At 36.9% G+C, this 13077-nt stretch overlaps 1 protein-coding gene across 1 annotated transcript in view; it reads right to left on the reverse strand.

The window, feature by feature from the left end:
* The window catches only part of LOC125674690 (uncharacterized), a 90544-nt gene that overhangs the window by 13196 nt on the left and 64271 nt on the right, over positions 1–13077 (reverse strand). The window lies entirely within an intron of this gene.

Genomic DNA, 13077 nt, shown 5'->3' on the forward strand with positions numbered 1-13077 from the left:
AGGGAGTACAATTATGATGTAGCTTGTACAATTTCCATGATATGAAGATGTGATGATAGCAAACAATCTCATGACTGTTTCAGTAGTTTCACTTACATGGATACAACATATAGACACTTTAAAACAACTTATTAGACTTATGCATTTAGCGAAAAAAGAAAGACATAGAACCGGTACTTTAAGGTAATAGCAAGAGCATATTGAATGCAGATACATGTATGAGGAAAGTATACCTGTCGTAAGAAGACGTTGATCTCAAAATTCAATTCATGCCTCCCATATTTTATAATTATACAACACATATGGAGAAAATAATACAATTCCCGTGGGAATCCAGATTAGAATAGGTCCTCAGTACCCAATGTCTGTCGTAGGAGGCGACTAAATCGCGTTGTATTTCGGATAAGACCCCAAAAACTGAGGTTCATTGATATGCGGTGGTATATTAAAGATTGCATCCTTCTCAAAGACCTCGATCTCCGATTATAAGCAGTCCTTCACCGGCAGTGGCGACGCCTCCATAAAAGGTGAAGACAACTCCTATAAGCGATACAAAATAGAGCATTTGGCAAACACGGACTCCTGGACACACCAGATGTGGGACCAGGTGCCTAGGACGAGTAAGCATCTCCTTTCGAACGAGTAAAAATTTCCAAACGTTACGTTAAACAATATAAAACCAAACATTCGATATGTAGTAATGCTATTTTAAGAAACCGATTTACACAGTCTCCTAACTTAGTAATGACACAAAATTCAACATGATTATATACAATAAAACAAAGCCCCTGGATATTTCAATTAGCACATTAAAACACATAATTTTTCAACATTATTTGATACAAAGATTACTTAGAATTGTATTCTCTTCACTTTGATTCTCAACAATGTAATTCTTTTTAGTGGCGATAACAAGGAGATAATTATGGTGTACATATGGAAAACAATAGGTCAGTGTCCCAATACCGAGAAGAGAAATAACTTTAATCTACAATACATCAACATGTTGTGATATGATTAGAGTAGTTTTAGGAGAAGTCATTATTAGGTAGATTATTCATATACACTTTACTCAATCTTAATTATGTCTTGGTTACCGACCTTAAAAAGGGGCATGTGTCTTCGTTGGAACAATAATACATCTTCTGATCCCAAGGGTTATGTAGCACTTTGATGGAATTTTCTGCAGTTACTAACTTTTGATGAAAATGCCAAACTACAGGCTATTTGCACACAAGAATGCACTTTTGAATCGTTTCAGCTTAAGCGTTAACTCCTTTTTACATCTGTCACACATTAAAACTGAACTTGTGGAAAGCTAAATCATAATAATATGTACAACTTATTTGATAAGAATTTGATGTTTTTGACTCATTTTTAGTTTAATTTTGTGTGTCCCTGTGAACATTACACAGTATAAAACATTCTCTCTCTCTCTCTCTCTCTCTCTCGATCGATCGATCGAGAGAGAGAGAGAGAGAGAGAGAGAGAGAAAGGTACATTATATTATGGGCTTTCAATAACACACAAAAGCGTATGATTCTATGAAATCATTGCGTACGGACTTCCTTATAGGTATGATAACAACTTTCCGAAAATTTCCTCAATTAGTTGTCTTGATTTTAGAAAATACGCGTTTTCTGCCAATTATATCGGGTCCTTAGTAGTAGCATACTATTAGCTGCTCCGAAAGTGCATATGTATACATAAGACAGTATAATTTCGGTATTGCCGTTTAAGAATCCTTTAATGTATATGTCAACATACACTCGATTATTTCTAATGCCGCTGTATACTGTGTTCTTCTTTTTGTTAAACATTGTATGGAGTATCAAACATCGATGAGCAATTATATCATCAAAATGAGGCATTCGTTCAAGGGAATTTCGGTATTGGATGTCAAAAACAACAGATGTCGAAATAATGCAATGTTCCTTATAGATTTATTCGTTCTCTTTTATAAGAAAATAAGGCAACAAGTGTAAACGTCTGTTAGAATTTCATTCAGCACCACATATGTAAACAACAAGTTCAATTGTCCAAGTGTCATGCTGATTTAACCGTAGTCAGGCCCACTGCATTCTGTAACGGCGATGATTGGGCTGTAAACCTCTGTAAGGTTTTCCGCAGATAATCCGCAGATAATCCTTGAGATCCATGAGATTCAAATGTTTGCTTTACCGTCGTTGCGGCTGCTGTAAACCTATCCCGCAAGTGGTGTTGCAGTATGAACGCCTGTTGACGTTGGTTTTTCACAATTGGTCAACCAGGTCTTAGTTGATCATTTATGGACCCTGTTCAGTTCATTTTTCACACACTGAACAAACGAAATTTGCCTATACCAAATCACTGGGTACATCCCAAGTCCAGGCTTTATGGTTGGGTAGCCATGCCATTGTACTTATCATTATTAAACCAATCAATGATTAGTGGTACTTGAGAACGGGGTGGCTTGTACTCTGAGCCCAGTGATTCCACTTATATGTATTCAGCTAACATTTGATATTAAAATTAGCAAATGTTTGGGTGACGTAGAAAAGCAACAAATACAGGATACCAGATATTTATTCTGATAGAGCGATGTAAATATTTACTCGAATTATATTTAGAATATTTTCTCTGTTTTCTCCATATTTATATTTCGATTAATTAATTGCATCTTGCTTAAAGTTTCGCTGACCGGTGAAGGGCTTCAAATTTAGGCCTATGCTCGGTGCGTACTGCCACTGATCAGTGGGGGTTCTTTCGCGTGCAACACCTACTGTGACACAGAACATCTGTATTTAAGGTCATATCCTAGGACCCGTGACATTCACAGCTGATGCTAAGCGTTTGGCGATGGAACTGCTACTACCTGTTTTAGCGACTTTAGGTCTGTCGCGCCCGGTATTCGAACTCTGGCCTTCCACATGCGGGGCGAACGCTCTAACTTCTCGGCCACCGCAGTGGTTTTATCTTTATCTTTTGAAGTATCTGGCATGCCCAATCATCATCTTCATTAAAGTAGTATAAGAACTCGTTTTCGGGCTTTACAAAACGAGACATCCCGAAATCGAAATAAGTTTAAAAGAAGCAGGGACAATTTTATATCTCTATCAGCATGTTGATGTTGGTCGCTGAGATCATTCAGGTGATCTTGATTTCAAAAAATGCAGAAGGCTTCTGATAAGTTAAACACAAACCACAAAATTTTTAATTACTTGTGTGAAACATGTACTAGATTCGTTACGTTTTATAAATCCGTTGCAATGTAGTATATACATATCAGCTTCGAATTGATAATTTTACTGCAAAATAAAACCTTTATAGAATCTAACGTTCAAAGGTTGAGCTACCCGTATCAACAATTATTATTAATCATTTATATAGCGCCTTATATAATCCAATAATTCGACTTGTACATCACTGAAGAGATATTATTTGTCGAAATGCGGATCTGGTGCATCAAAAGTGGTACCGTATCAGTTTTACTTTACGACCCCGGGGTCGAGGCCTCTGTTGGTGGACTGTTAGTCCCCGAGGTTCTATACAGCCCAGTAGCTAAGTACTTCGTTACTAGCTTGAAAAGACGGATGTATATTTAATAGCTGTGATAAGATTTAGAAATTTATTTCAAAAATAAGAATAATCTCTCTCATGCATAGCTCTGATCGTTAGACAAATTTGACTCAAGTCTTGGGCACTCTGTTTTTTCTAGTTGTTACAAGTTTATTGTTATTTCGGATTTCCAATATTTCGGCTTGAGCATCCAATAGTTTGCTTTTTAAATTAGCGAAAGACAAGACGGTATGTGGAGATACAATGTATCAGTAACTAGATAATACAGACTATAGGAACTCTTCAGTTTCTGGAGATAAAATATTGTGCCATGGACGTCATCATTCGAACGGAAAGTTTACTATTTTCGCTTTGGGTTTTTCATACTTAAACGGTAAGCAATGCAAATTTAATAGTGATAGAGAGTTAGTTGAACAGTCAAATCACTTATCTGAAGCGAACAACAGTGTTATTTGAAGCGAACAGCAGTGTTACCTAAGTGCACATTGATTGCTAGAACCGGCCGAAGCTGAGAGTAAATGACATGAATTATGAAGGACTACTCCGAGATTCGGTGAAGACGTCAGCCCAAATATTCATCCAAGCCGAATTTCAGCCGAGATTATGTTGATTCTACAGTGTATATTAATATACATGTATACGTATACATGTATACAATTACACATCACTTATTAGTCGTCTTCACATCTCAACCTAGAGATTCAACACGAAAGAGAGGGAAACAAGGACGTAACATTTGTTTCAAAATAAGAGGGAGGGCTATGAAACTTTTTTTATGTCGACAAGTATAGAGCTGCCGTTCAAAGGTATGTGTGGGTGGGAGTTGCTTTGTTCCTGGGGGAGCCAGAATCCTAAGATGTGAGGTATAGAGAACTTTAAGCTTTTAGGGCTGATGACACATTATTTAAAAATGTCAGGATAACTTGAGGTCGTCTGCTTACATTGGGCGCGCTGTGGTACACTTATAATATACAGTAAAGCTTTAAACCACCCTTTCTTTTTATGGCAATTTGCTGGGTCTCTTCATGCATTTCTCAGCTCGTCATTCACAGTTAATAAATGAAATGTACATTTGAATATCGAGAAATTTAACTTAATGAAATGTTAAAACGAGTAGTGCATTGTCAAAGTGTCGAACAAAGGTAGAAAGAAGAAGAGTTGCTAAAGAGTTTACATTACTCTTGTAATAAACATAATTATCTGTTTTTGTGTTTTTACTAAAGCAGTCTGTATATTCATTTCAGTCTAATTTCTGTAGTTGGAGTTGATCCCCTTAAATTGTAAAAGTCAGCCGTCGATTGTAAAAGTAAGCCTCTTCGTAAAACTCCAGTAATCCATGTGCAGAATGTCCACTGAATTATTATTCACATAATTCGAGAAGATATAAGTATTGTTTGATAGGCAACCGGTTTTAGAATTCCCCTTATCACATGCCGATTGTTGCTATGGGCTATCCTAGAACATATTTTGATTTCATTTTCCTTTCCCCTGAAATTGAATAGATAATAACTTATAATCCAAAGTATATTGCGGTCGCTGAAACATATCTCTTTTCTGACAAAAATATGCTTTTAAACAGGATATTAAAATTGTCATCGTTTTAGATGTACAGTCCACTCAACTTATATTGAAGTCGGTTACATTGAAATAACTGTTATATTGAAAATGAATCCCCCAGTAGCAATATTTGTGTAGTTCAGCATTGGTTATATTGAACTTTGGATATAATGAACTATTCAGGTCGGTCCCCTGAATTTCATTATATCCGGAGTAGACTGTATTTCCTTTCAAATAGTGAAAAAATGTTCTAATATCTTTTGACCACAAGATTCAATATGTGTGAAGCCGATCAAGAAAATATCAAATTCAACAAGACAGACATTGCAAGATGATGAGATTCTCAACTGCAAGGATTCAACGTTTTCAAAACGTTCCTACGCGTAAAATGCGATACAAAGCAAAATGAGACAATTAACAACAATCCATCAAATTCTACAAATGAAGATGAGAAATATGAAACCAGGTATAATTCTTATCAAACAAATTTCAGTGTGTGTGACATGGGTGTCCGGGTAGCGCAGAGGTAGCGCTCTCGCTTCTCACCGCTGCGACCCGAGTTCGATCCATGTGATCGGCAGTGGTTAAATGTAAGAGGGAATGGCTGTCGCCCGCTTAGACACGTGGGTTTTGTCCGGGTACTCTGGTTTCCTCCCACATAAGATGATTGGTTGTTTATTGTTTAACGTCCCTCTTGAGGGTATTTCACTGATATGGAGACGCCACCACTGCTGATGAAGGGCTGCACAATTTAGGCGTATGCTCGGCGCATATGGCCATTGAGCAGGGAGGGATCTTTATCGTGCCACATGTGCTGTGACATGGGACCTCGGTTTTTGAGGTGTCATCCGAAGGACCGCCCAAATTAGTCGCCTCTTACGACACGCAAGGGATACTGAGGATCTATTCTGACTGTTCCACAGGAACCCACAGAAATGACACCCTAGCGCAAACAGACATGCATTAAAGGACCCCATTGGAAATAAGAGTTCGAGCTTTCATGGGTTATCCTTGGTATCTATGTATGTTTATATGTAAGTGTATACCGAAGACATATTTATTTATTCTATTTTTATTTCCTATCTTGAATTTTCCAAAATTAAGCTGCTTTAAATTAACTGTCCTTCGATATGTATATATACAAATGGAGAGAGAGAGAGAGAGAGAGAGAGAGAGAGAGAGAGAGAGAGAGAGAGAGAGAGTGATACACTGTACATAGAGAGCGAACGGTGAACGCACGCAGAGCGAAGGGTGAGCGCACGCAGAGCTAACGGTGAAAGCAATTTAGTGAACGGTGAGCACAAAGAGAACGATGAGCGCACGGTGAACGCAAAATATTCTATCCATTCGGTATATTTCAGATTTTTCCCTTGGATTGTCCTTACTTTGTAACCAGGTGGAGAATATATATATATATATATGAAAACATCTGTGGTTTTTTTTTTGGTTTTTTTTTTCATTTTTGTGCAAGCACTGGATGTATATTTCTCATGAAAATGATCGTAAAGTTCAGATCAATGCACGTAGCAATCATGCACAAACAAAAGCAAACTTCATATGTGCATTGTTTACAGTATTACATATACAGATGCATGTATTCACAGAAAATAGAAACATATATTTTATAATATCTAGAAATCTTGACGTTTTCATAAATCATGAATATCGGTGCGTCATCTCGGGTACTGACTAAAACCCGGTCTCGGTCCCGGTCTTCGGTCTCGGTCCCGTGACTAAAACCCGGTCTTCGGTCCCGGTCCCAGATACTTTTATTCGATAAAAACAGAATATATCAGGATATGTGAGCCCCATTTCTCAATAACTTAGGTATGACATCTAATGCCTGCATTCTGATAATAAATTGATAATATTATTTTCTTCTTTCGTAAAATAATATGTGAAAACTCCGGGACCGTTGGGACCGAGAAATAAAAACAATGCTAAAAGCCGGTCCCGGTCTCGACATTTTTCCTCAATTGCCGCTTTAATCTACCTTTTCATAAAAAAGATAAGGACGTGATACTCCATGGCACCCTTTTGTATATATATATTTCTGATTTATTGTGTGTGTAGGTTTTTTTATTCCAATATTCTTTATATTTATATGTCAGAATCGAACTCGACTACATGTACGTGACATTTTGTCCCAAATGATCGCGTTACACTACCTTTTCATAAGAAGATAAGGATGTAGAGGGGAAATAATATATATGTACTTATCCTGGTGTATTTGTTTGTAATTTACAGTTAGTTTATTTGTTCATTTATTTTATTTCTTCTATTCCTGTCAAAATCAGTTTTCAAAGATTCATGTTTTGTATTCCGAACCCGATCTCTTTATATGGGTATATATCATAGTTTTACATATATTTGTATATAACCAATGAATAATAACTATAAAATATTTCTTCCTGTCTTATTTGATACTTAGGTTTCTTTTTTTTCAGTTGTGGTTCTTTTAGATACAATGCTTTAAAACAAACCCACCTAATAATATATTTATAGTATCTATAAAAGTGTGTCATACATAGAGCACATGATCACCAAAAATGTCAGATTCTGTATACTTATACAGACTTTAGATGCTCTTCAAATAATCTATGGTATGTTTTTACTGTGATAATATGTGGTAACTATATTTATTGTGAATAGTTATGTACGTATATATATGTACAAACATACATGTAATTAATTATGCTGCACAAAAACTGTTTGTTTTCTATTTTCAAAATATCTTATATTTCAAAGAGCATAAATTTGACATAAACTGACAAATTTACAAACAACGAAATCTAAATTTATAAATATACAAGACATACATGTAAATTCATTTAAGAAATAAATTTCAGTTTTGAAATACAAATAGGCCTACTGTTAGCGCTTCAAGAAAAGTATGCCTGCCTGAAGCATTTTATACCCTCGTGTATTTTTACTAACCATTCAAAAGTTATGGCTAAGGTTAAAGATTTTCAAAAGTAGGTCAAATTTGAAAGGTGAAGAATTGCATGTAAAGAAAGGTCTTGTCACAAGGAGTACACATGTGAAATATGAAAACCCTATCAACATGCATTCAAAAGGTATGCCGAAGGTTCAAGTTTTTACTGACAAACAGACGAATGGACCAAAAACTATATAAATGCGCCCCGAATACCCGATTACGGGGGTATAACATTTGCTTTTTAAAAGCATCATTCTTGTATTCAGAATCTTTCTGGAAAGGGGCGGGGGGAGGGGGTTGTTGACAAGAGTGCACATTAATTTTGTTTCGCTATCAACAACAATTATTCATCATGTTTCAAAAATTATAATAAAATTTAAGGACAATATTTGTTTTGTTTTTTTCCATTTCACTAATGAACATAATTTTTAAAGAACTTCATACATCGTACATTCTGGACTCATATTTTGCACGTGCACTCTACTTTGTATTATTCTAATATTTACATAGCGGTTTTTCTTCCCTGATTAAAACAACTAACATAACATCATAATTTAACAAATTAATGCGATTCGCACGATACACTCGTAAATGAGAGAGAGAGAGAGAGAGAGAGAGAGAGAGAGAGAGAGAGAGAGAGAGAGAGAACAGTAACCGGCGTATACATATACATGTACAGAGACCCGGTTCGGAATACACCAACATTGAATTTGAAAATTTTATCAATTTTTGACCTAAATGAAAAAAAAAAAAAGAATTAATTTTGTAAAAATTACATCCAACAGTAAATTACAAACAAATACACCAGGATAAGTGCATATATATTATTTCTCTTCTACATCCTTATCTTTTTATGAAAATGTAATGTAACGCGTTCGTTTGGGAGGGAAAAAATCACGTAGTTGAGTTCGATTTTGACATAAAAAGGAAAATTGAATAAAACACAAACATACAATAAATCAGAAACATATATGTGCATACAAAGGAATGTCATTGAATATAACACTCTTATCTTTTTTTAATAAAAAAGTAAATTCAAGCGGCTATTTAGGAAAAATAAAAAATATCGAGACCGGGACCGGCTTTTAGCACTGTTTTTACTTCTCGGTCCCACCGGTCCCGGAGTTTTCACATATTATTTTACGAAAGACGACAATAATATTATCAATCAACTATCAGAATGCAGGCATGATATGTCATATCTAAATTAACGAGAAATTGGGGCTAAAATATTCTGATGTATTCTGTTTTTATCGAATAAAAAAATCTGGGACCGGGACCGAAGACCGGGTTTTAGTCACGGGACCGAGACCGAAGACCGGGGCCGAGACCGGGTTTTAGTCAGTACCGTCATCTCGGTATACAACTTGTAATGATTTATTTTGCATAGTATTTAATTTCTTAGTACAAGTGTATAAACAGTGCATGTGAATTAAAGATAGTCTAGTATTTAGTGCCTTGCATTTACACGTGTACAACGCATAGAAACTATATGTAATTTTCCGCTGTATAAATGAATAAAATAAAAACAACAATCATAATTTCAAAATTTATGAGAGCGGTTATTTGGATTATCCCCGAAAGGAGTCAAGATAAATGCATTACACAAGCAACACGGGTAGAACAGGTATCTCGTGTTGACACCTGGACGCTTCTAAATAGTATAAAAGTTTATTCCCACGTAGATTTTGCGTATTGTCACTTCACTGCAAATACATGTATAGTATATCGACCTGAGGAAATAATGTGTGATCATGAAGTAACATTTAGATTGTGCAATATTTGTATATTCTGATGCGAAAAAAAACGTTTATTGTACTGAGCTATACGCATATCATATCGGGGGGGGGGGGGGGGGGGGGGGGGGGGGGCAGAAATGTACGAGAAATATTTCATCTTTTGATTAGAGACGAGACAGTGTATTCAAAAGTTTCAAATCTGGGGAAAGGAGTAAATGAATTTATTGACAATGTCTCCCATAAATATAGGCGTAAAATAATCAGAAATACTTGTCAAATCAATTTGACATTTGGACACGAATGTGCATTGAAATGTACAGTGTAGCATAAGTAAGAGACAGAGGGGGGGGGGGGGGGGGGGGGGGCTTAAGAAAAATAATAAACTTATATAGAATCATTGTCACGTGAGACAAAATAAAACATCATAAATTGTGATTTTGTCCATTCTTGAAAATGTTAAAATGATAATTTTCATTCGTAGCCTTAATTGTACTGTGTAAAATGTATGTAATAAAACAATGAAGATAAGAAACGTGTATTACCAATAGTAGATATACATCCTCTGATAGGATTACAAGAACTGGCATTACAAGCGCACTGTAGTTTACACTTGTTTCCGTACAAACGATAGAAACATGGACGACTGCAGTTCAATCCGTAATATCCGGGAGAACATTCTGAAAAGAAATGAAATGTAAGAAATAAAACCTAAAAAATTATACCATCAATAGAAAGGTCCATCAACTCGTTTGGAAAACTAGTAATATTGCTTTATGGATTTAGTTAAACGCATTCATTAGGGACTGGTAGAATACTAAATATAGTGTTATTAAAAGTCCTTAGAATTTCATTTCATGCAAATATTTGGATTCCGTCAATGAAAAAATGAAGTTGGAATTAAAATACGGTGATGACTAGATGGTATCCCTCAAAAGCAGGTGACCCACGAGTTACTTGCCCCTGATCATATATGGAAAGATAAGTCGTACGTCGAATAATATTTCGTAAAGAAATGTGTTTACGATGAAGAAGGCAAAGAAAATTGTTGGGATTTTTTTTTTACTAATTAAGATTACTAATTAAACCCTAATTAGCTGAACTATTAAAAATGTAAGAAATAAATAAAGCAATGAACGCAATATGGAGAGAAATACGATTTGATAGAAAGTGTACAGAGTATTATTTAATTAACATAATTAATCGAACCCTAATTCTCTCAGATGTTAAAACAGTAAGAAATTTGATATAAAAAACTGTAAGGGGCGAGATCAAAAGATTGATTTCGGATAAAAATCTAAATTCAAATAGTTAGGGGGAGGAGGGGGGTGTGTTAAAACTTCTGTAAGTTTCTCTCATCCTACATCGATTACACATTAGTCGAAAAAGGAGAAAGACAAGTGACTGTTAAAACTACATGACGATATTACATTTTAATGAACATTTGATAGTTTTAATCTACACTTTCATTTGTGAATAAACAGAAGATAGGGTATACAGAGTTATTTATACTCGTTTGTTCTTACTTGTTAATCGATTATCATATCTAGCGGTGGTCAAAGTAACATATCTTTAGAAATTATTTTTGAAAGTACAGAAGGGTATTTTTGATCAAAAGTTAATCATAGAAATTATTTTAATTACCCCCTCCCCCTCATTCAGTACACAAAATCAACTCAAAACTTTCATTCAACACTATAACTCACTAAAAAGACCATTCCTCAAAACCTGCTTTTGGATATCGAGTTAATTATTAAGACCAAACTAACTCAAGATCCAGGGCGATATAAACACCTACTTTTGAGGGATACCAGATAAGCTTTGCCACCCAGCGAGGCCTATGCTAGCCCTGCCTTTCAGGGATACCAAGTTACTTAATAGGGCTCAACTAGACCAGGTTCCCGGGCGATCTAAACACCTACTTTTGAGGGATACCAGATAAGCTTTGCCACCCAGCGAGCCCTATGCTAGACCTGCCTTTCAGGGATACCAAGTTAATTATCAAGGCTCAACTAGCCCGGGTAACCGGGCGATCTAAACACCTACTTTTGAAGGATACCAAATAAGTTTTACCACCCAGCGAACCCTATGCTAGATCTGCCTTTCAGGGATACCAAGTTAATTATCAAGGCTCAACTAGCCCGGGTAACCGGGCGATCTAAACACCTACTTTTGAGGGATACCAAATAAGTTTTACCACCCAGCGAACCCTACGCTAGACCTGCCTTTCAGGGATACCAAGTTAGTTATCAAGGCTCAACTAGCCCGGGTTCCCGGACCCTAAAATCACCTACTTTTGAGGGATACCAGATAAGCTTTACCAGCCAGCGAGCCCTATGTTAAACCTGTCTTTCAGGGATACTAAGTCAATTATCAAGGCTCAACTAACCCGGGTAACCGGGCGATCTAAACACCTACTTTTGAGGGATACCAGATAAGCTTTACCACCCAGCGAGCCCTATGCTAGACTGCCTTTCAGGGATACCGAGTTAATTATCAAGGCTCAACTAGCCCGGGTTCCTGGGCCCTTAAAATCACCTACTTTTGAGGGATACCAGATAAGCTTTACCAGCCAGCGAGCCCTATGCTAGACCTGCCTTTCAGGGATACCAAGTTGATTTATAGGGCTCAACTAGCCCGGGTTCCCGGGCGATCTAAACACCTACTTTTGAGGGATACCAGATAAGCTTTACCACCCAGCGAAACCTATGCTAGAACTGTCTTTCAGGGATACCGAGTTAATTATCAAGGCTCAACTAGCCCGGGTTCCCGGGCCCTAAAGTCACCTACTTTTGAGGGATACCAGATAAGCTTTACCAGCCAGCGAGCCCTATGCTAGACCTGCCTTTCAGGGATACCAAGTTAGTTATCAATGCTCAACTAGCCCGGGTTCCCGGACCCTAAAATCACCTACTTTTGAGGGATACCAGATAAGCTTTACCAGCCAGCGAGCCCTATGTTAAACCTGTCTTTCAGGGATACTAAGTCAATTATCAAGGCTCAACTAACCCGGGTAACCGGGCGATCTAAACACCTACTTTTGAGGGATACCAGATAAGCTTTACCACCCAGCGAGCCCTATGCTAGACTGCCTTTCAGGGATACCGAGTTAATTATCAAGGCTCAACTAGCCCGGGTTCCTGGGCCCTTAAAATCACCTACTTTTGAGGGATACCAGATAAGCTTTACCAGCCAGCGAGCCCTATGCTAGACCTGCCTTTCAGGGATACCAAGTTGATTTATAGGGCTCAACTAGCCCGGGTTCCCGGGTGATCTAAACACCTACTT

The sequence above is a fragment of the Ostrea edulis genome, chromosome 3 (assembly GCF_947568905.1).
Source record: "Ostrea edulis chromosome 3, xbOstEdul1.1, whole genome shotgun sequence".
NCBI classification, from domain to species: domain Eukaryota; kingdom Metazoa; phylum Mollusca; class Bivalvia; order Ostreida; family Ostreidae; genus Ostrea; species Ostrea edulis.